The sequence below is a fragment of the Panthera tigris genome, chromosome E1 (genome assembly GCF_018350195.1).
Source record: "Panthera tigris isolate Pti1 chromosome E1, P.tigris_Pti1_mat1.1, whole genome shotgun sequence".
NCBI classification, from domain to species: Eukaryota; Metazoa; Chordata; class Mammalia; order Carnivora; family Felidae; genus Panthera; species Panthera tigris.
In genome coordinates this window covers 9985086-10008318 of record NC_056673.1, presented here as the reverse complement: position 1 = coordinate 10008318, position 23233 = coordinate 9985086, and the positions used below count along the sequence as shown (strand labels likewise).

The 23233-nt window shown below is 45.4% G+C and overlaps 1 protein-coding gene and 2 long non-coding RNA genes across 15 annotated transcripts in view; 1 reads left to right on the top strand and 2 right to left on the bottom strand.

Annotated features, from left to right (window-relative positions):
- The window catches only part of SPECC1 (sperm antigen with calponin homology and coiled-coil domains 1), a 270257-nt gene that overhangs the window by 37853 nt on the left and 209171 nt on the right, over positions 1-23233 (top strand). For 3 of the 13 annotated variants that reach the window (XM_042966214.1, XM_042966223.1, XM_042966225.1), the window contains exon 1: positions 5626-5685. The exons of 2 other annotated variants lie outside the window; for them this stretch is intronic. The gene's annotated coding sequence lies outside the window, so the exon portion shown is untranslated. Of the gene's footprint in view, positions 1-4193; positions 4263-4839; positions 4965-5614; positions 5686-19202; positions 19310-23233 lie in introns of those variants that run through there. 8 more of the 13 variants (XM_042966215.1, XM_042966216.1, XM_042966221.1 and 5 more) reach the window with 7 other exon arrangements.
- Positions 11458-14284, bottom strand: LOC122233522. The gene is made up of 2 exons (XR_006211090.1): positions 14246-14284; positions 11458-11685 (listed from the first exon to the last, which is right to left on the bottom strand). It is a non-coding gene; the product is annotated as an uncharacterized LOC122233522 (long non-coding RNA).
- LOC122233521 lies at positions 18498-21358 on the bottom strand. Its single transcript, XR_006211089.1, has 2 exons — positions 21187-21358; positions 18498-19053 (listed from the first exon to the last, which is right to left on the bottom strand). It is a non-coding gene; the product is annotated as an uncharacterized LOC122233521 (long non-coding RNA).

Genomic DNA, 23233 nt, shown 5'->3' with positions numbered 1-23233 from the left:
TCTGAAGCACAAAAGGTTTTTTTTTTTTATCAAGTCTAATTTATAGACTTTTTGGTTTGTTGCTTGTGTTTAATATCTGAGAAAACATTGCCAATCCAGGGTCATGAAGTTTTACACTTAATGTTTTCTTCTAAGATTTTTATATTTTTACCTGTTACATTTTAGAGGTAATTTTTGTATGTGGTATGAGATAGGAATCTACTTTCATTCTTCTGTATATGGATATCCAGTTGCCCCAGCATCATCTGTTGAAAAGACAAATTGAATGGTCTCAGCATTCTTGTCAAAAATCAACTTCCGTAAATGCATTGGTTCCTTTATGGACTCTCAATTCTGTGTCATTGACCTGCTTATGTCTCTCCTTGTGTCAGTACCACACAGTGTTGATTGCTATAGTTTTCTAGTAAGTTTGAAAATTTGGAAGTATGAATCTTCCAACTTGGTTCTTTTCAAGATTGTTTTGATTATTCTGAGTCCCTTGCATTTCCATACGAGTTAAAGAATTAGCTTATCAATTTCTGCAAAAAGAGCAGGTGGGATTTTGATAGGGATTGTGTTGAATCTGTAGATCAATTCGAGGAGTATTGCCATCTTATAATACATGCACATGAGATGTCTGTCCATTTAAGACTTCTTTAATTTTTTTCAATATTTCATAGTTTTTCGTGTACAACTATTGCATATATCTTATTAAATACATTTCTAAGTATTTTATTCCTTTTGGTGCTATTATAAATAGAATTGTTTTCTTAATATTTTGGATTGTTCACTGCAAGTATATAGAAATGAAAATGATTTATGTATAATGATCTTGAATCCTACAACTTTGCCAAACAGGTTTATTAGCTGTGTTTTGTTGTAGATTTTTTTGGAGATTTTTCTGCATATATGATCATGAGATAATAGGTATAGTTATAATTTTCTTACTGATCTGGTGCCTTTCTTTTTATTGCCTAATTTCCCTGGCTAAAGACTCTGCTGCTATAATGTTGACCAGAAGTGGTGAGAGCAGAGACATCTTTATCTTGTTTCTGATCTTAGAGGAAGTATTTCAGGTTTGCACAATTTTTTTTTTGTTTGTTGTTTTGTTTTGTTTTTAGGTTTACATCATTAAGTGTGATGTTTGTAGTTTGGCCTTTGTCAAGTTGAGGAGTCTCCTTTTTATTCCTAGTTTGTTACGTATTTTTATTATGAAAGTGTATTGGATTTTATCAAGTGCTTTTTCTGTACCTATTCGTGCACAATCCTGTGGTTTTGTCCTTTATTTTATCAATATGGTGTATTACATTGGTTGGTTGTCACAGGTTGGACCAACTTTGAATTCCTGGGATAAATCCCACTTGATCATGGTGTATAGTCCTTATATGTGTTGCTAGATTTGGTTTGTTGGTATTTTATTAAGGATTTTTACATTTACATCATAAGGAATATTTTAAAAAAAAATTTTTAATGCTTATTTATTTTAGAGAGAGAGAGACAGAGCATGAGCAGGAGAGGGGCAGAGAGAGGGAGACACAGAATCCAAAGCAGGCTCCAGGCTCTGAGCTGTCAGCACAGAGCCCAACGCGGGGCTCGAACCCGCGAACTGCAAGATCATGACCTGAGCTGAAGCCAGATGCTTAACCAGCTGAGCCACCCAGGCGCCCCATAGATATAGTATCGCTTTTAATGGCTGCATAATGTTTAATTGCATGGATCTACCTACAATAATCTAATCAATTAGACTTTTAATTATTTCCTTTGTTGTCATTGTTATAATCAAGGATAAACTCATAATTGCCATGCATACAGTTTTGTATATATTCATGATTATTTTCTTAGGATACATTCCTACAAATAGAATAACTGAAACAAAGGTCATGCAGAGATGTTTGTCTCATCTTGTCATTGGCATTTATGTTTTATTTACAGGATTTTTGTTATTAACAGAGGTTGGTTTTTTAAATATTTATTTATTTATTTATTTAATTAAAAAAAGTTTTTTTGACGTTTATTTATTTTTGAGACAGAGAGAGACAGAGCATGAACGGGGAGGGTCAGAGAGAGGGAGACACAGAATCCGAAACAGGCTCCAGGCTCCGAGCTGTCAGCACAGAGTCTGACGCGGGGCTTGAACTCACGGACTGCGAAATCGTGACCTGAGCCGAAGTCGGCCGCTCAACCGACTGAGCCACCCAGGCGCCCCTAATTAATTATTTTTAATGTTTATTTATTTTTGAAAGAGAAAGAGAGAGAAAGACACAGAGTGTGAGCAGGGGAGGGGCAGAGAGAGAGAGAGGGAGACACAGAATCTGACACAGGGTCCAGGCCCCGAGCTGTCAGCACACAGCCCAACGTGGGGCTTGAACCCACAAACCATGAGATCATGACTTGAGCCGAAGTCAGATGCTCAACCGACTGAGCCACCCAGGCATCCCTTAAAATATTTTTTTTGTTTATTTTGAGAGGGAGAGAGAGAGAGCACAAGTTAGGGAGGAACAGAGAAAGGGGAAGAGAGAAAGAATCTCATGCAGGCTCCACAGTGTCAGCACAGAGCCTGACGTGGGGCTCAAACCCATGAACTGTGACATCATGACCTGAGCCTAAATGAAGAGTAGGTTGCTTTACTGACTGAGCCACCCAGGTGCCCCAAAGATTTTTATCTTCAAAGTCAAATCTGTTTCTTTTTTATGTATTCTGCCTTTGTGTGTGGACTCAGAGGCCTTTCTCACCTTGTTCAGGTTCAGATACAGTCTCCTCTCTTCTACTTCTTATAATGCTTCTTTTTATTTTTTTCCTCCACTTAAATGTTTATCAGAATTCATTTGGGTATACGGTGTGAGGTAGGAGTCTTTTCTTTTTTTTCCCCAAATGATGAACCAAATTTCCCAATACCATTTTTAAAAACAATCCATTCTTTATCCTCAGATTAGTAATGCGATCTTTATTTTAATCAAAATTCTTGGGGCACGTGGGTGGCTCAGTCGGTTATGTGTCTGACTCAATTTTGGCTCAAGTCACGATCTCATGGTTGTGGGATCGAGCTCTGCAATGGGCTTAGTGGTGAGTGTGGACCCTGCTTAGGATTCTCTCTCTCTCCCTCCTTCTGCCCTTCCCCCATTTGTACACGTTCTTTCTCAAAATAAATAAAGTTTAAAAAAAAAAGAAATATAGAGCATTTTCACACCTCTTAACCCTATTAGAATTTTTATTGGAACTATAATACATTTATACAATTATTTTGTGGAGAATGAATATTTAAGTGGAATATCATGGTATATTTTTTCATCCAGTCCTCTCTTCTGTTGTTCAGTAAAATGTTATAGATTTGGGTGGGGCGTGACTGTAATTTTCTTACCAGATTTATTCATAGATATTCTATATATATTTTTGCTTGTAAGCAGGATTTGTTTAGCATGCAGATATTTTAAATTAATAAATAAATAAACTTAAAATGTATTGTGTTATTATACAATTTAATAATTTTTATTATTTTTAGAAAATTAAAAAATTTTAAAGGTTTTATTTTTATTTTTGAGAGAGAGAGAGACAGAGTGTGAGCAGGGGAGGGGCAGAGAGAGAGGGAGACACAGAATCTGAGGCAGGCTCCAGGCTCCGAGCGGTCAGCACAGAGTCTGATGCGGGGCTGCAACCCACAAACAGTGAAATCATGACTAAGCTGAACTGATGCCCAACTGACTGAACTACCCAGGTGCCCCTATTTTTAGAAAATTTAGAAGATACAGTGTGAGTTTAAAAAATAAATGACCCACAATATCAGAGATAACCACTCTTAATACTTTGTGTACATCCTTCTATTAATAGATTTACAATCAAATTGGGGAAGTAAGACACAATCACATGAATGGCTTAATCCGGGGCACTAGTTTGTATCTTTTTGCCTGTGTAGCATTTGGGGTTTTTTTTGTTTTTTTTGTGTGTGTGTGTGGTTTTTTTTTTGCTTTTGGCAACTGCTCTTCTTATAACTCGTGGGGCTGTCAGTCACCCAGGTCTTTCTGGACAGTGTTGTCAACGTTAAGTTTCCTTTCTGAGGAGTGCCTCTCTCCCAAGGTCTTGAATGCTAAAGACTTGGAATCTTTATCATGGAATGCCTCTAGGAAAGCCTTTCCCGTCCTAAGAGCATCGCTGTTTGAAGGAATGGAACCTAGGGAAGCTGAGCTGAAAGGTGATGAAAAGAAAGTCCCGATGACGTTTGAACCTCCAGGTCTCCTGGCCTGAAGCCAGCTTGAATTCATCCCTAGACTTTCCAGTTAGTCAAGCCAGTAAGTTGCCATTTTGCTTGAACGAGGCTGAGTTGGAGTTTCATCACTCGTAGAGTCCCATCCACTACCACCTCCTGTGTCTGGGCCATGGTGCCCCCAACCCCATGAGTTAGGTACCTTTATTCCCCCAACCCCCAGGAGGATGGATATTCTTCAGTGAGAGCAGGTCCCATGCATTGTCTCTTGATTTCTTTAAGGCAAAGAGGGAGGGCCACCAAAGGCAGCAGTGTTTGCCAGAGTGGCACGGGGCCACAGTTGTAATAACAGCTCTTACAGGGGAAGGCCAGCTCTAAACTGCCTGACCACAGCTCCTTACTGTGATCTGTCATTAGAAAGGCAACGTCTGCATATGGGGGGTGTGGCATTACAGTGCACCCCGGGGCATTCAGCCTCAGTGAGGCTCTGAAAACTTCCTCTGCCAAGAAAGAGCTAGGGGGCTGCTTTTCACACCTATTATCTGGTATAATAGCAATTAAACTCCAGCTAACTCCAGCAGTGACTAAGCTCAGCCCGGCCCTGATGACTGCAGTTCTCGGTGAGGGTAGATATAACACACTTTGCTGATTTACCTCCACAGAATTTCTTCCATGGTGTTACGGGCAATCTCATCATCACGGGGCCATCTGTAGCAGCAGGATTCGTGGACCTCAGGTTTTGTGAGCATGTTCAGATAATTCTGGAGCTCTCGGAATTCAAAATTAGGTATGGAAATCTTTAGAATGAAGAAAGAAATGACAAGTGACAGGGGGGCTTGGAGGTTTAGATGCTTTATCTCTGAGCAAGCTTCAAGTCCGCTCATTAGAGCTGCCGGCTTTGAAATGCTTCTGGATCATAACCTGACTTCCCCACCCCCCTTAGAACATTCTACAGCCCTCAGGTTATGGCAAGTGAGGGGCCCTGAGGCTTCAGGGCAAACTCACCTTTGAAGACAGCCTGGGTTGTTTTTTTTTTGTTTTTTTTTTCTGTTTGATTATCTCGGGAAACAGCCAGAAATTTGTCAGCCTATATCTGTGTGAGTGTGTGTGTGTGTGTGTGTGTGTGTGTGTGTGTGTGCGCGCGCACGCCTATATCTTTAAATCATTATGTTTTTGAGAGGTACAAAGTAAGTATTCAGGAACCAGTAGGATAGAAATGATTTTGCACTCTGTGTGTGTATGAGAGTCAGAGAGAGAGAGAGAGAAAAGGGAGAGAGATTGTGAGAGACAGAGGGAGGGAGGGAGAGGGAGAGGGGAGAGGCCGTCAGAAGCCCTGGAGAGCAGAGAACCGCCTGCTTCCTGAGTGAAGCATTGCTCAAATGCTCACTGCCCGGGCCCCTTGAGTGTGGTTTTCCTCCCTGGCCAGCACCAGACCCCAGAATAGTGCGGCTGGCTTGCTGATTGAGGTCAGCAGCTCCCAGGAGGCGCGAGAAGCGAGAGCCTTTGCAGTAAGTACAGAGTTGGTTATTATTTAAGATGGGGCTGGAAAATCTTAGAAGGATAGCTGTATCTGGGGGAAGAGGTTCTTCTGCCTTAGGTATGTCTAATACACCCAGTGAATCCTGATATAACGAAGGCGTGATTAATACATTTTTTGGTGATTCATGGGCTAGGTAACTTAATGCTACATACCTGCTTCTTTGAGCTAAAAACGAATTTGAAAACTCATCTTCTGACATCTTGAAAAAATAGACTTTTTTCGCTGCCTGTCACGTTTTTCATCTTGCAAAGTGAGGATGATTAGTGCTGACTTTAAGTTAATGTGTAGAGTTTTTTGGGAAAAGAAACCCTCTCTGTGGGTACTAATTACTAGCAGTGTGGTGATCTTTTTTCACAACCAAGGTGAATAGGGCTACTTCTGTGCATTCTTGTCACTAATGTGGGAAGTCCCGTGGAGAGAAGCACCCACTTGACTGGTTCTTAGCCCCCCGGAAGGTTCTAGAGCCTTCTCCCCATGAAGATGAGCACTGTGGAGGGCGCCCTCCCATCTTGCAGAGGGCCTGATAATGTCCCGGTGCTTAATATCTGAGCCAGACATTGTGCTTATGAGGCCTAGATGGCAGAACTTCAAAGATATGACAAAGACAAGAGGCTTTTCTACGAAGTTACTTATTATATGGTTTCTGTTTAGACAGTATTTTGCACTAACCACCACCCCACCCCCCCCCCCATCACTCCCGGCCCCGCCCCAGCCCCGGCCAAAGCACAGGCTACTTTGAAACATCTCTTCACCACTGTATTTTCTAGAAATGAAGTTTTTAGGGCCCCCCCCCTTTTCCCACTGAGCCCAATTTCTGAGCTAAAATATTGAGCTCAGTCATGCAGGAAGTTGACATTTTAAGTTTACTCAAACAATGTGATTTTTCCCTGTCATTAGAACAGAAAAGTAAAAAAGACACACGTTCTCTGCTTCTACTACAGAACTCCCCAAACATGGCTCGGTTTTGTTCCTTTCCAACTGAGCTCCACGGACTATATATTTTTACATGGTTCTGGTTGTGAGTAGAGGTTTCATTTCCTTTAATCTTCCCTTCACCACGTGGGTTTACATGTAAGTGTAGTCTGAGCAGGAAAAAGCCGCAGAAGCAGAGGGAGTACGAAATTAACCATACTAAACTTCCAAATGAAAATAGACCCTGCCTGTGAAATAGCTTCCTCATTTCAATGATTTCCCCCTGCAAACATGTTACCTTTTTTTTATATGATAAAAATAACATTTCTGCCTGCTTACGTGTGCGAGGTACAGCAGTCAAGTTCTTCCCAAGTATCGTCTCATCCGATTCTCAAAACACTCCCGTGAAATGGCTACATTTACGATCTTCATTGTTACAGGCAAGGAAACTGAGGCATAGAAAGGTTTTGTAACTGGGGCGAGGTCAGAATGACTGGTGGGTGGAAGAGGTACAGCCAGGACTGGGACTCGGTCCTTCTAAATCCATAGTAAATTTAGAAATTAGAGAAACTCATGACTCAATCCCACACCCTGAAACAACTTAAAACTTCTATATTTCTTTGTAGTTGTACCATTAGATATTATAGCATAGGGTTTTTAAAATGTTATTCGTTTCAAAATTATTTTTAAGGGGTATAATGTTCTAGTAGGTGATTGTTCCATAAATTACTTAACTATTCCCTGTTCTTAAAAATTGGGTTGCTTTTCTCTTTCTTTCTTTCTTTCTTTCTTTCTTTCTTTCTTTCTTTCTTTCTTCCTTCCTTCCTTCCTTCCTTCCTTCCTTCCTTCCTTCCTTTCTTTCTTTCTTTCTTTCTTTCTTTCTTTCTTTCTTTCTTTCTTTCTTTCTCTGTTTTCTTCCTGTAATGAATAATGCTTTAGGGGTGCCTGGATGGCTCGGTCAGTAGAGCTCGCAACTCTTGATCCCGAGGTTGTGAGTTCAAGCCCCAGGTTGAGGGTACAGATTACTTAAAAATAAAATCTTAAAAACAAAACAAAACAAAACAACCCAATACTTCAGTAACTATCTTGGCCATGTGATTTTCCCCAGGTTTCTGGATCATATCTGTAGAATAGATGCTCAGACATAGGATTACTAGGTAAACGGGCATGAACATTTATTTTAATGATGCTTGGTGTATGTTACTGCATAACTTTGTATCAACACTCTGTGTGAGAGTGCCCGTTTGATTTCATGCATTCCATCAAGGGCAATATCATTTAAAAAATAGGCAAAACAGAGGCCCTTTGTAATGTTGCATTTCTTTTAACATAATTAGGCTGAATGGTTTTTTCATGTGTTTGTTTATAAGTTGTACTTTCTGTTTTGCTCATCTGTTTTGCTTCATTTTTTGTTTTGCTGATTTACATAGGTTTTTGATAAGACTTATTCACCATAATTTTGGCAGTTCTTTTCCCCAGACTATTTGGTTACTTTTTAAAAATGAATTTTAAAAAAATGTAGCCGTTTAACGTTTTTACATAGCCCAAACTGTCCATTTTTTCCCCCGGATTCTTCTTACTTTAGAGATGTTATCCTCTTTTAAAGGATTTTTTTTTTCCTTCTAGTTTTTACTTTGGTGGATGATGTGAAAAGTGGATTTAGACTGACTTAAAATAGTGCCAGTGTTTCCAATATCATTTATGATAAATCTTTGTGTTCTCTAGTATTTTATAGTTTTGTCTTTTCATGCCTTAAGCTTTTTAAAAAGATTTTTCTATATTATCTGTTTTATTTATAGTTGCTGTTTCTGTGCCATTATCACATGGTATTAATTACCGTTGCTTTTGTGATATATAGAGAGGATAAGTTGTGTGGAGTCCAAATGAAGTATTAAGGGTGTGGGCTCAGGAGGCAGGCGCTGAGTCCTAACTTATGTGTCCCTCAGTCTTACTTGTAAAATGGGGTTAGTGATAGGTAGTGTGTACTCCATGGGTTGTTGGGGTGAGGAAATAAAAGGTAAATTAAAGAAAACCACTGGAAACAGTAATTGATGTGTAAAGATACATATAGAAAGTATTTGAGGCATACATATATGTATTTTATGGACACAAAGGTATATTATATCTTCTTCTTATATAGAGACAAATGTGTCATTCTTTTCCTATATGGCTTAAGACAAACTTTCATGTAATCTTGGGAGACAGAGAAAGAACGTTCGACTCTCTATACGTTAAGGAACTGATACACTGAAAGACGGGCAAGTGACAGAGTGATATATGCAACACACATACCACAGAGGATTACTACCCATTATAAAAAAAGAATTCCCAGGGGCGCCTGGGTGGCGCAGTCGGTTAAGCGTCCGACTTCAGCTCAGGTCACGATCTCGCGGTCCGTGAGTTCGAGCCCCGCGTCGGGCTCTGGGCTGATGGCTCGGAGCCTGGAGCCTGTTTCCGATTCTGTGTCTCCCTCTCTCTCTGCCCCTCCCCCCTTCATGCTCTGTCTCTCTCTGTCTCAAAAAAAATAAACGTTAAAAAAAAAAAAAATTAAAAAAAAAAAAAAAAGAATTCCCAGGGGTGCCTGTGTGGCTCAGTTGGTTAAACGTCCGACTTTGGCTCAGGTCGTAATTTCACAGTTCGTGAGTTTGAGCCCCACATTGGGCTCTCTGCTGTCAGTGCAGAGCTCCCTTCAGATCCTCTGTCTCCCTCTCTCTCTGCCCCTTCCCTGCTCTTGCGTGCACACATATGCTTTTTCTCACTCTCTTAAAATAAATGTAAAAATAAAAAAAAAAATAAATAAACATTAAAAAAAAGAATTCCTACAAATCAATTGGAGAAAGACAAATACGTAAAGAAAACATGGGCAAGGACAATTTGTAAATAGGCAAATTATATTTATTTTTATAAACAAGCAATTCACAGAAGAAGAAATACAGTTGACCAGTAAACATATAATGTTCAACCTCAGTAAGAATCATGGAAACACAGGGGCACCTGGGTGGCTCAGTCAGTTAAGCGACCGACTCTTGGTTTCAGCTTAGGTCATGATCTTATGGTTGCATGAGTTCAAGCCCTGCATCGGGCTCTGTGATGACAGTGCAGAACCTGCTTGGGATTCTGTCTCCCTCTCTGCCCCTTCCCCACTCAGGCTGTCTCTCAAAATAAATAAATAAACCTTAAAAAAAAAGAATCATGGAAACACAAATTCGAATACTATGCAATATTTCCCCTGTGACAGATTGGCAAAAGTTGAAAACAGAGCATCCAGCATCAAAGAGAACGTATGGAGATGGGCATAGGCAATCAAATACAAGGAACAAGAATTAATAAAGCTTTTTGTACAATTTTACCAAATTACCAAAGTGTAAAATAACCTTGAATGTATCTCAGAAAAATACGGTACATGTTTTCAAGTAAACATATACAGTATAATCATATCTACCTGTAAAATTTCGTTATTTACATTAAAAGATCTAAACTCCCTAATTTTATTTGCATGTATATAAAAATTCATCTTAAAAAAGTAATGGATATATGATATCAAGCTGCTTGCTATGGGAAGTGGAATTAAGGGCAAGGTCTCTTTCACCTTCTGCTACATACATTTCTATGTTTGAACTCTTCTATAAATCTGTGTCTATTAAAATTTTTTTTAATGTTTATTTTTGAGAGAGACAGAATGTGAGCGGGGGAGTGGCAGAGTGAGAGGGGGAGACACAGAATCCAAAGCAGGCTCCAGACTCTGAGCTGTCAGCACACAGCCTGACATGGGGCTCAAACTCACAAACCACGAGATCATGACCTGAGCTGAAGACAGATGCTTAACATACTGAGCCAGCCAGGCGCCCCTGTATTTGTCTCTTATTTGTGCAAAATAGATAGATAGGTAGATAGATAAATAGATAGATAGACAGGCATTTTTCCAGGCCCACAGGCAAAATTTTAGGGAGCAGAACCCCAGGTATAGAGGCCTACAGTTGGGAAAGTACACGACAAATTTTAGGAAGAGTGAACATTTGAGTGGCAGTGTTTTCACATTCTTTACAGGTTTTAACTTATGTTTTAGGAAAAGAAGCAAGGAACTTGTTGAGAAAACTCAACCCAAGAGGCACAGAGGGAAAGGTGCTTCATTGACGAGTTCTGACCTCTAAGCAGCTCCGGTCCTGTCCCATCCCTATTTTCACGCTGCGTTCAAGGGGTGCCCACTTGGGTGGCTCATAGACCCCAGCCCCGACACACCATGCCTCTCCCCTTCCTTTCATCTGTGTTCCTTATCGCTGTTTTAAAAAGGTTCATCCAACCTTCATGATGGCCATTCATCCAGATATTTGCCCGGCAGATACCCCATGCCTAGTCCCAGCTAGGCAGTGCTCTAGGCCCCGCAGAGACCAGGGTGAGCCAGAGAGGGACGGTGCCAGCCCCGTGGGAGCAGCAAACACACTAGCCAATTACTCATCACGGATCATGAGCGTTGCTGTGAAGCTACCAAATAAGGAGAATAATAGATGAGAGGCCCATTTACATGGGTGCTCAGGAGGGGGTGAGTAGAGGGAGGCTGGTCTAAGAAAAGCACAGGTGGGGACCCCTCCCAACCCCCCTCATGGCCCCCCCCCCCCACATCCAACCATTAGGAACCTAATGGTTCTTCTCTCACATTCCGTCCCCTTCTTTCCATTCCTCCTGCCATTTCTTCATTCCTTTCCCTGGGACCACCGCTTCCCAGATTTTAGTCACTCAGATTTTCTCTTTCCACAGCTTTTCTTATTAAATTTCCTAAAACTGCCATCGTTAACAGATTTTAAAAGGAAACTTGTTGACTCACTGTGAGTGAGAAACAATGAAAATGAAATAATGCCAAATTCAAAAATCAACAATAAAAAATTTACCAGGAACGAATGCAGAACTCTGTCACCGGGTCTCTAAGGCCTGCGAGGTCGCCTTGATCACAGGGATGCTATTTCTGGAAGGAACCGTATTAGGTTTAGATATTTAGCCAGTAAAAAGTGACTCTTGTCTATGATGACTTTGTTAGCCAGTAGAATTCAGGACAAGGACACTGCAAGAGAGAGAGAGAGGTGGGGGGGGTGGTTAGAGAGAGAGAGAAAGAAAGAAAGAGGATACTGGAGAGCAGTTATTTATTTTACAGTGACAAGAGTGAGGTAAGCCAGGGACACATGACAGCCAGGGAGGCGGAGGGTCCCTCTGAGACAGGCCTGGGAGCCCTGAGAGCCACACCTGGTGCTGCAGTAAGGAGTCTTCTCTAATGACAAGAGCCCAACTAGTCACCCTCTGGGGAGAGTCAGCAGTCACTGGGGACGATTTATGCAGGAGATAAAGGACGGGATCCTGGGAGGATGGTCTGGGTCGTAAACAAAAATCTTTATTGAGCCTGGGGGCTGGAGAACTTTCCAGCACCTACTGCCTGTGGGGACCCGTTCTTGGTCTCACCGATGAGCTTAAGTAAAGGGTTTCCAGAGTTCCGGCTTCTCCTGTGCTACCTGGAGCCCTCCTTTCACGGCAGGAGCCCACGCCAGGAAGTGCTCAGTGGCTTTTGTGACTAGACTTAGGCTGCTGAGCAGCTGGTGAGGGTGGTGGTGGGGGGGGGCACCTGACTGGTGAGGGAAGCGAGGGTCCCCCTCCTGTCCCTGCTCTCCACCCTGTCTCCTGCTCAGGTCATCCCTGCAGCCACAGGGTCTTAGAGTCCCTCACACTTGTTTCCCACCTCCTGCTACCTCCTTCCCACCTCCTTGCCTGGCCGCTCCCTCTGCCTGTGGATGTTCTCTGCCCCTTTGCACCTAGTTAATGCTGGCTATCCTGGAATTGTCTTTGCCTCATGGAGCCTGCTCAGGCTGTCCTCCCTGGCTTGGCCATACCCCCCCCCCCCACCCCAAGCTCTCTTCAGCAGTGTCACAGTTGAGATCTTCTGTGATCTCATTGAGACTGTATGGTAGCCTCCCCCCCAACCCCCTCACTCTGGACCACGATCCCCCCCGTGAGCAGAGATTATGTTCGTGTTCGCTCGTCCCTGTGCTGGTGCCTCCCTGAGACCTACAGCAGGTGCTCCGCAAGGATTTGTTTGTTGAGGGAGCAAAGGAATGAAATAGTCCCCAGCTGTTTGCTTGTGCAAACAAGTGAATTCACACTCGTCCTTTGGGGCCTGACTTTGCTATTCCAGTGCAGTGAAGGGCAGGGAATGACAGAATCCGACCTGCGTTTTAAAAGGAGAGCTGTGGGCACTCTCAACAATAGCCAACTTACGGAAAGAGCCTAAATGTCCATCAACTGATGAATGGATAAAGAAATTGTGGTTTATATACACAATGGAGTACTACGTGGCAATGAGAAAGAACAAAATATGGCCCTTTGTGGGAACGTGGATGGAACTGGAGAGTGTGATGCTAAGTGAAATAAGCCATCCAGAGAAAGACGGATACCATATGTTTTCACTCTTACGTGGATCCTGAGAAACTTAACAGAAACCCATGGGGGAGGGGAAGGAAAAAAAAAAAAAAAGAGGTTAGAGTGGGAGAGAGCCAAAGCATAAGAGACTCTTAAAAACTGAGAACAAACTGAGGGTTGATGGGGGGTGGGAGGGAGGGGAGGGTGGGTGATGGGTATTGAGGAGGGCGCCTTTTGGGATGAGCACTGGGGGTTGTATGGAAACCAATTTGACAATAAATTTCATATATTGAAAAATAAATAAATAAATAAATAAATAAAAATTTTTCAATAAAAAATAATAAAAATAAATAAATAAAAGGAGAGCTGTGGGTAGGGATGAGTGAAGGCCGGAGGAGGACCCAGGGGTGTGTCGTGACCGTACAGCCAAGGGCACATGGCCATTCTGGTTGGCAGAATCCCATTATTTGTTGCCCTGATCAATGCTCTGCCTTTTCACAAAAGAGCCACAGTTCAGTCCTATGTGTCACACGTTAAAATACATATAGAACTTTTTTTGTTCAATTTTTTATGTTTATTTATTTTTGAGAGAGAGAGAGACACACACACACACACACACACACACACACACACACACAGTGCGAGTGGGGGAGGGGCAGAGAGAGAGAGGGAGACACAGCATCCGAAGCAGGCTCCAGGCTCCGAGCTGTCAGCACAGAGCCCGACACGGGGCTCGAACCCACGAACCATGAGACCACGACCTCAGCCGAAGTCGGCGCTTAACCGACCGAGCCACCCGGGCGCCCCTAGAACTTTTAAATTAACAAATGTTTGCTGTCCCCAAAAGCCGCCACAGCAGCCCCTTGGCTCGTACGCACCAGTGTGGGACACACAGTGGCCTTGGCTTCCAGCCCTGCCCGGTCTGCTGCTGCTTTCAGCCAGACACCGGTCACACCGGGCGGAGATGCACCGGCCCGCAGAGGAAAGGCTAGCCGCCTTCACCTGGCTTTTGGGACCTCCACAGTCTCATTGGTCTCAGGGCCGTTTTGCTTTACTTGCTACAGCGTTCATCCACTGCCGACAAACCAGACCATTCCAGGGCACGCACCCCGTAACCGTGCCTCCCCTGCCTTTGGGTGTGCTTCTCACCTGGAATGTCCTTTCTGCCATAAAGCACCACAGAGGGGGGGCTTAAACGCAGACGTTAATTTCCTCACCGTTCTGGAGGCTAGAAGTCTGAGATCCAGGTGTTGGCCCGGTGGGTTCCTTCTGAGGCCTCCCCTCCTTGGCTTGTGGACGGCCATCTTCGCCCTGTGTCCTCACGTGGTCTTCCCTCTGTGCACCACTGTGTCCCAACTCCCCGCTCTTGTGAGGACACCGGCCGTTGGGTGTAGGGCTCACCCCAGTGACCTCATTTTACCTCGTTACAGGCCCTGTCTCCAAACGTAGTCACATTATGAGGTACTCCAGGGGTTAGGACTTTAAACATATGAATTGGAAGACACTGTTCAGTGCATAACAAGAGTCTAAGTTAAATACCACTTTGTCCTCAAGCATCTTCCCTTCTCATGCATCATAGCCCTTCAGCAGACTTCTAACATCCTGTCCTTTGGTATTCAGTCAGTCAGTCAGGCAGGCAGGCAGTCATTAGAAATACCCAGAAACAGGGGCGCCGGGGTGGCTCAGTCGGTTAAGTGCCCGACTCTTGATTTTGGCTCAGGTCATGATCTCATGGTTCCTGAGTTCCAGCCCCATGTTGGGTTCTGCACTGATACCACGGAGCCTGCTTGGGTTTCTGTCTCCCTCCTTCTCTCTCTCTCTCTCTGCCCCCCCCAAATAAATAAAAAAAGAAAAAAAAAAAGAGAAATACCCAGAAATACTTACTTACTTACTTACTTACTTACTTACTTACTTACTGAGCTCCTTCTGTGTGCCAGAGATCTGCTTTGACGCTGGCTATCCAGAGGTGAAAAATATGATACCCAGCCCGAATGCTCAGTGGGGAGACGGACAAACCAACGGTAGCAACCGCGATGCAGTGTGGCAGATGCCAACATTTGGAGGAGGGGCGTCCCACCCAGCGCCGGATCAGAGCCAGCAGAAAGCTTGCTAGGTCAGGGGATGGTTCAGCTGAGCCTTGAAGGGTGGATGGGAGTGGACAGGCTGAGGGAGCAGGGAGAGTGTTGCACCCAGAAGGGATGGCGTGTGCGAAGGCCCAGACTTGCCAGGGGTCCCGGCGCCTTCGAGGAGCTCCCGTTGTGGGAATAGGTGTCTGCAGTGGGCCTGCGCGAGAATGGTAAGAGGTGGGGCTTGGGGCGGGTGTGAGGGTACGAGAAGCCCGGCATGCGGAATTTGGGCTTTATCCTGAAAGGGGTGGTGGTGGGAGGGTTTGAGCAGGGGAGGGACTTGAGCGGGCTGCGTTTCAGAAAGCCTGCTAGTGGCATGGCGGCACACAGAAGCCGTGACCCTGACTCTAGGTAGGGAAACCAGCAGTAATTCTGATACCCATGAGGATGTGAAGTGTGGAAATAAGGAGCAGAGGAAGAGACCTTTAGCAGTCCAAGTGACAGGACTCGGTGACTAGCCAGATATATAGGGGGCGAAGGACAGGGATAGGATCATCATTAGGCTCCTGGATTCTGAGTCCCAATGAATGCTTCCATTTTGAATGGGCACTCTGTATTTTTTAAGTTTCTTTTTTTTTTTTAAGCTTATTTATTCATTTTGAGAGAGACAGCACGAGTGAGGGAGAGGCAGAGAGAAAGGGAGAGAGAGAAAATCCCAAGCAAGCTCTGTGCTGGCAGCACAGAGCCTGACACAGGGCTCGAACCCACGAAAATGTGGGATCATGACCTGAGCCGAAACCAAGAGTTGGATGGTTATCCAACTGAGCCACCCAGGTGCCCCTTGAATGTATACCTTGATGACTTTTGCTAAATGTATACATCCTTGGAACCACCACTCCAGTCAAGCCACGGAGCATTCCCATCACCCCGAAAACTCCCTTTGTGCCCCTTTACAGGAAGTCAGGTTCCCAGTGCCTGTCTGCCCCCTGGCCCTGGCCCCCAGCAAACACGGATCAGCTTTCTATCACTCCACCTTATTTTTGCTTCTTCTAGAATTTCAGATCAGTGGAACCATACACTCTGTACTATTTGGTGTCTGGTTTCTTCCACTCAGCATAATGCTTCTGAGATTCATCCGTGTTCTATGTGTCAGCAGTTCACTCCTTTTTATTGACGGGTATGGACGTATTACAGTTTGATGATCCATATACCTGTGCGTGTGTGCGTGCATGTGTGTGTGTGTGTGGTACCTCTAAACAGATACTCAAAGCCTGCATTTTTTTATTGGCTACCTGTAGGTGAGTCTTTGGCCTTCTGACCATTTAGGAAGGTAAGTCCCAAGCTTGACTGATGAGTCATACTGGGAGTTTATTAAAAATTCAGAAGCAGCACTCACCCTTGATGGACTGAGTCAGGACCCCAGGCATGTGTGTTTTTAACCAGCCTTGATCAGCCAGGTAGGGGGACCAGGCGACTACCATACGAATAGTAGTTGTGGAGGTATAACCTCCCTAGTCCTGTTTGCTTATCACTAAGAGGCCATCTAATCTGGACTCCTGGGTGATACTATTCTTTCCGGGTGCTGACCACACCAACTTTAGCTGCCACAGGTCACCCTGGCCATTGATTTTTTTCATTAATTCATCAAACAGAACATATCTGAGCACTTACCACATATAAGGCATCGATCTAGACACTGTGCATAAATGCAAAAGTGACTCAAACTTGGCACTTAAAATTAGTTGGAGATATGTGATATGTACACAATCGTACAAGAAATGGTGAGAAATGTAAGAGATGCAGATAAGATGCTTGGAATTTACAGGCATAGCAAATCACTTCCAGCTTTTTGTGCATGTGGGGTGGTGGTAATCAAGTACAGTTACAAGAAAAGGTAACATTTGCCCTGGGGCATAAAGGATGGATAAGATTTGTGTATAAGCGGGGGCAAAGGTGGGAAAGGCTGACCAGGCAAAGGGAATTCAAAGAAAACCAGAGAAAAGGCTGGGGGTGGGCAAGGCCCATGCTGCTGGGGGCCATGGAAGGCCAGCTTCACAGGAGCACGGAAAGCATGAGTAGGGGAGGAGGAAATGAGGTTGGCAAGATGGGCTTGGGCCAGTGCAAGGAGAGCCTTGGATTATATTCATTCAGCCCACTTGAGCTTTGACAAATGCGTGTGTAACCACTGCCACGATCAGGATTGACAACTTATGCCCAAAATTTCCTTGTACCTCTTTATAGTCAGTCCCTCTGATGTGTGTTTTCCGACACATTGAGCAGTTAACTCAGTTCTGACACCGTCTACCTGGAGAGAGTATCAGATCCCACATGTTAAGGCCCAGTCCCACAAGACTCCTCCCACTCCCTCTTCACCCCCAATTCAGGCCAGTCACAAGTCCAACCTGCTATAAATCGGAGGTTCCCACAACGCCCTCCTCAGGTTCGGTTAATTTGCTGGAGTGACTCACAGAACTCAGAAAAACATTTATATACTTCCACCAGTTTCTTATAAAAGATATCATAAAGGCTACAGATGAGCAACTAGCTGGAGAGGAATGTAGGGTGAGGTCCCAAGCCCTGGTAACCACTGCTCTGTTTTCTGTCCTTATGGTCTTGCCTTTTTCAGAATGTCATATAAATGGAATCCTATAATGTGTAGCCTTTTCAGTTTGGCCTCTTTCACTTAGCACAATGCACTTAAAATTCATGCGTTGTTTTTGCACGTCATTCAGCACGTGGACATACCACAGTGATATCCACTCACCATCAAAGGACAGTCCGGTGGTTTCAAGTTTTCGCTCTTGTGAACCAAGCCTATGAATCACGCTGTTACAAACATTCCCATTACAAACGTTTATGTGAACTCGAGTGTCCATTTCTCTTGGATAAATGCTGAGGAGTGGGATTACTGGGTTGTATTAGCGCAGGTTCAATTTTATAAGAAACAGCTGCACTGTTGTGCAAAGATTCTATTCCGTTTTGGCGTTTCCACCGGCAATGAGTGAGAGTTCCCGTTGCTCCAAATCCCTGCACTCGATATTGTTTTATTTTATTTTATTTTATTTTCTAGCCATTCTCCTAGGCGTGTAGTAGTATCTCCTTGTGGTTTCAATTTGCATTTACTTCACGACTAATGACGTGGAGCATCTTTTCATGTGCTCGTTTGCCATCCCGAGAATATCCTCGTTGGCAAAGTGTTGAATCTTTGACCATCTTTTACGGAGTTGAGTTACGGAGTTGCCGTTGAGTTGGGTGAATTCTGTATAAAGTCAGGAAGCAAGCCCTTTACCAGTTTCGTGTTTTCCAGATGCTTTTCTTCCGATCTGTGGCTTGTCTTTTTATGTTCTTGATAATGTCTTTTGAAGAGAAGTTTTAAATTGCAGTGAAGTCTAACTTATCAGTGTTTTTTTTTTTTTTTTTTTTTTAATGTTCTATCTTATGGACCATGCTTTTGGTCCATGTAAGAGATCTTTGCCAAACTCAAGATCACAAAGATTTTCTCCTGTTTGCCTCGGGTATTTTTCTAGTTCTATTTGGGCTTCACATTTAGGTTGATGATTCGTCTTCAACTACCATTTCTTATGGACCAGATGCTGGGCCCAGAGCTGTGGGATCACGGAGGAATGAGAATGAGTTCTTTGCTCAAACGTCATCGAGGCTGGGAAGTTGGGGGGCAGGAGACAAGTCAGCAGAGTGTTAGGCTTTCATACGGGGTGTTGTGGATGCTCACTGAGCTGGGGAAGCAGGACTGTTCCTGGACAAGGGGCAGGAAGCCAAGTTTTACAAGGACTTGTAGGAGTTAGGCAGTGATCAGGAATCAGACAGGGGTGGGAAGCCCGTTGTTCTGGGCGTGGAGTGGCCTTGGGGAGGCCTGAAGACTAAATGATCAGTCATTGGCTGTACTGGGTCTGAGCCCTAGGCACCTGGAGGGAGTGGGCCAGCAGGAAATGTGCCTTATGCTGAAACAAAGAGAAGGTGGGGGCAGCTTTACAACACGGCTCTTGCTCTGTGTTTTTGAGGGACAGGGGACTGTCTCTCTTCACTGAAAGTCAGACTTGACTGTGTCACAAAGCCCACCCTGAGGGGGCAGCTGCAGGGCTGTTCCACATTTGTCTCCAGCTCCCACCCTGGAGCACAGAGCACAGAGCCGTGGCTATACTGCTGTTCCCTGTAGATTTTCTCCTGGGGACCGTGCAAGGGACACGTAATGACAAGGTAATCCCAGGGGCAGCCTGCAACATTATCCCTCATATTTGCGGCTATTGTATATATTTAAAACGCAATAGCAGAAACATTTCATGCTGGGGAAAGATAGAGCATATTCCAGGCACTGAATAAATTAACCCCACAAAGCACAGCAGTAGCTTTCATTAGCCAGCTGGCATTACAGGAAAATAGCTGAAGCCTGTGGGGTAGAAAAGAATATTTCAGGAATGCAAAAAACAAGAAATCAGCCGCGTTCAATGATTTAACTTAATCCAGGAACAATAAGGAAATCCAGTGGAATGACAGACTCTCACAGCCTGTGCGAAGGGACAGACTTTGCCCGTTACTCAGAGGGGGTGTCCACCGTGACCCTGGGGCAACCAGGGTGACTGTGCGGGCAAGAATCAGCTCCCTGACCCTTCTGAACCTGTACAAGCTCCAGGAAAGTTCTATCTTTCCCCCTCGTTTCTTTTTTTCAATTTATTGATTGATTGATTTTTGAGAGACAGATGGTCCAAACAAGGGAGGGGCAGAGAGAGAGGGGGACCAAGGATCCCAAGCAGGCTCCACACTGTCAGCACAGAGCCCCATGTGGGGCTCGAACCTATGACCTGAGCTGAAACCAAGAGTCGGACGCTTAACCTACTGAGCCACCCAGGTACCGCTCCTTCCCTCATTTCTTTCCGGTGGTCCCAGGAGTGAACACAACCGGCTAATAGCCTCAGGTGCTTCGAAGCTCTCCCTTCTCCCTCCCCTGCCCCTGCCAGGGAACTTTCCGGGATGCCTGTTGCATCCCACCATGTTTTTTGTTTTTGTTTTTGTTTTTGTTTTTTGTGGCTGGGAGGTGCCAGAGAACCGGGTATTCAAGACATCTCCAAAGACCCTAGACAGTGGGAGAGAAACCTCACAGTTTCTTGAATTTCCTCAGATTTCAGTGTTATTTTGATGGTCCAATTCCTGCCTGTCTCCCTCATCCCCAGGGGCCCTTCAGTTCCTCAGACAGTCAGGGGCCCTTGCTCACCAGCCTCCTGACCCACCACACCTGCTGGCCCACAGCACTCAACGTGGTTGGGATCCAGTCGAGACCCTGCTATTCTGAACTCTTCGAGCTCTCGTGACTTAGGGCCACCTTTTCAGAATAATGTCGTCATCATAAAAGACCCACATCAACCTGATGGGCGTCCTTTGTGAGTCTGTCAGCAACCACAAGACTCTGAAGGTGCCACGTCAGGGAAGAATACCATGGTTGATCAAGAAGCAAGAGAGAAACCAGATCCAAGGCCAAGGTCAAAATTTACTTTTTTTTTTAAATTGGTCATCTCCCCCAACCCTGCCCAACACAAATGCACGCTGACAGAAACTAGTCGAGACAACGTGGGCCCTTGTCAGGTGAACCCCTCCCTTGGCCTCCCGTGCCTGACGCGAGACGCAGATGAGTGAAGAAAAACCAGCAGAGCTCAACACACATCTTCAGGGGGAAGAGAAATGCCGTAGTCGTGATTAAAGCATCGAAGGGGAAATGAGCCACTTGGGGAAGTCCCGCCGCGTAACTCGTGGGCCCCGCTGGCTGGGGAGCTCGCGGCCGCCATGGCGGGCACAGCTCCCAGCCAGCGCTCTGGCCTCTGATCACAAGTGGGGCGCGGGTGGGGTTCTCCTCCCACAACTCTTGAATCGGTAAACCACTTTCTTAGCAAGGGAACTTGAAGGATGGCCCTCTGTGGTTTCTCTTGGGGAGTCTCACTTGCGATGCACTGCATGGCGCGTGGAGGCCGCCCCCGCAGATGATGCCAGCTTCCTGCCGGCTTACGATTCTCTTGGGCAGGAGGCCAGCGTGGCTAAAGTACAGTGAGCAAAGGGGGGGCGGTGGGTGTGATGAGGGGGCCTACCTGTCCACAGGTGGAGGAGGAGGGCCGCCGTCACACAAGGTCCCTATTTGGCACCTATGCTCAGCAGTGCCGGGGGAAGGACTCGTGCCCTCCCTCCTGGGTCTTGGTAGGGCAGGTGCACTGAAGCTTGTTGGTGGAGGGCACAGGGGTTCCGTCGGGTGGGTGGGGCAGTGAGCCCTGCCGTCCTTGCATTGTTTCTAGAGGAAATAGAACAGAATGAGTCAGAACTGGCTTCCCTGTTGCCTTGGAAGCTGTGTCACTGACATCACGGGGCTTTGCCCCTTGTCCCACCCGACTTCGGGGCCCCATTTACGAACAAAGACACAAAAAAAACGTTGGCTAAAAGACAAAGACACGTAGACTTGCGCCTTTAAATTACTGGGTCCCTCAGTCTGTGGTTATCACCAGCTGCCACTAAGCATCTACGTAATTTCATTTATTTTTATGTTTCAATGAAGACAGCTGAAATCTTAAACCATAAACGTGGAAACGTATCATTTGCTATTACCGTGAAACTAAGATGCGTACCCAAAATTTAAGCAGCCACCCTTCAGGAACAAGTCCAGGAAACAAAATGAAGCAATAGGTGATTTTAGAGGTTTGGTACCACATGATTTTAGGAACCATTTCCCCAAGCATGTTATAAGTTAACGAGATGAATTTTTATAATGCGAACGCTTATATGTCAACACGAATGTTATTTTCAAGGTAATAATGCCGGAAGGCACCCTGTCCATGTCGACGGGGTTTTCATCCTGAAATCCAGTTTGGGGATTGGCTTTTTTCCCCCCAGTTGTTGAAAGACATTTTAAGTCTCACGGGAGAAAGACTGGGATGGCTTTATAGATCTGTTTTGTATCTGCCCACAAATTCCACCTGTGCTCAGTGATGATACCCATTTGTAGAGGCTCGCAGTGCCTCACGAGGGAGGGGCGGGGAGATACTTGCGCACATTTCTTCAGCGAGAGGCAGAAGCTAAATAGGCATTTTGGCAAATGTTTCTTGAGCACCTACTACGTGCTGCCCCAGTGTAGATGCTGCAGACACCATGACGCCCAAAGATGGTAAGGCCCTGCTGTCACAGGGCATCCATGGTGGCAGAGGGAGGCAGGTAATCAATGACGGTGGTAGTCTTAGTTTGGTGATGAAGGCTCTGAAGAAATGAACAGGAAATTGTGGGGTGGAGTGGGAGAGCTACTCAAAAGAACAGGAGGAAAACACCTCTTAAGAGGGAGTGCTCCTGGGACGCACGGGTGGCTCAGTGGGTTAAGCATCTGGCTCTTGATTTCAGCTCAGGTCATGATCTCACGGTTTGTGAGATCAAGCCCTGCTTCCGCATCGGGGAAGCTAGCGGATTTCTTGGCCTCGCTGACTGCAAAGCGTGGGTGACAACAGCTGACTCATGGGGCAGACAGGAGCATTCGAGAGAGTGATCTCCGGCAATCACGGAACGTTGTGCCCGGCACGTAGCTTAAAAATAAATGAAGATGAAGGGTTTGGAGCAGGAAGTGATGACCCCAGCTGAGCTTTTGGAAGTCTGTCAGGAATCCGTGGGAGGGATGGGCTTCAGGAGGAAAGCAAGAGCTGCTACCCAGGTCCACGCTGGGGAAACGTGGCAGGCATCCCATCTCCCAGCCTGCGCAGCTGTGGGCTTGGAGCCCCAGGGAGGAACCCACGATGCCACTGAGGGTTTGAGTCCGGGAGAGCGAGAGAAAGGCCAGGCCGAGAATAGAAATGGGGAAGTCACGGGGCAGGGGAGAGCTGGCTGTTCGGGGTCTGTGCTGTGCACTGTGCTAGGGCGGCCACACACAGGCAAATGCCAGGAGGCTGCCCCCGGGGCAGGTCCCACAGGCCAGAGACCCTTGTGAGGCCCCCTGAACTGGGAGAAGTTTCTAGAGGGGAGATTCTCGACTTCACTTCAAAAGGTGGCATTGAAGTTGGCCAGGCCAAGGGGGCAGGGCGGGGGTCCTGAGCTTCCAGTGTTTGCCCCTCCACGTCTCCTCTCGGTCTCCCTCTTCCAGGGAGCCGGTGAGCAGCCGATTGGAGG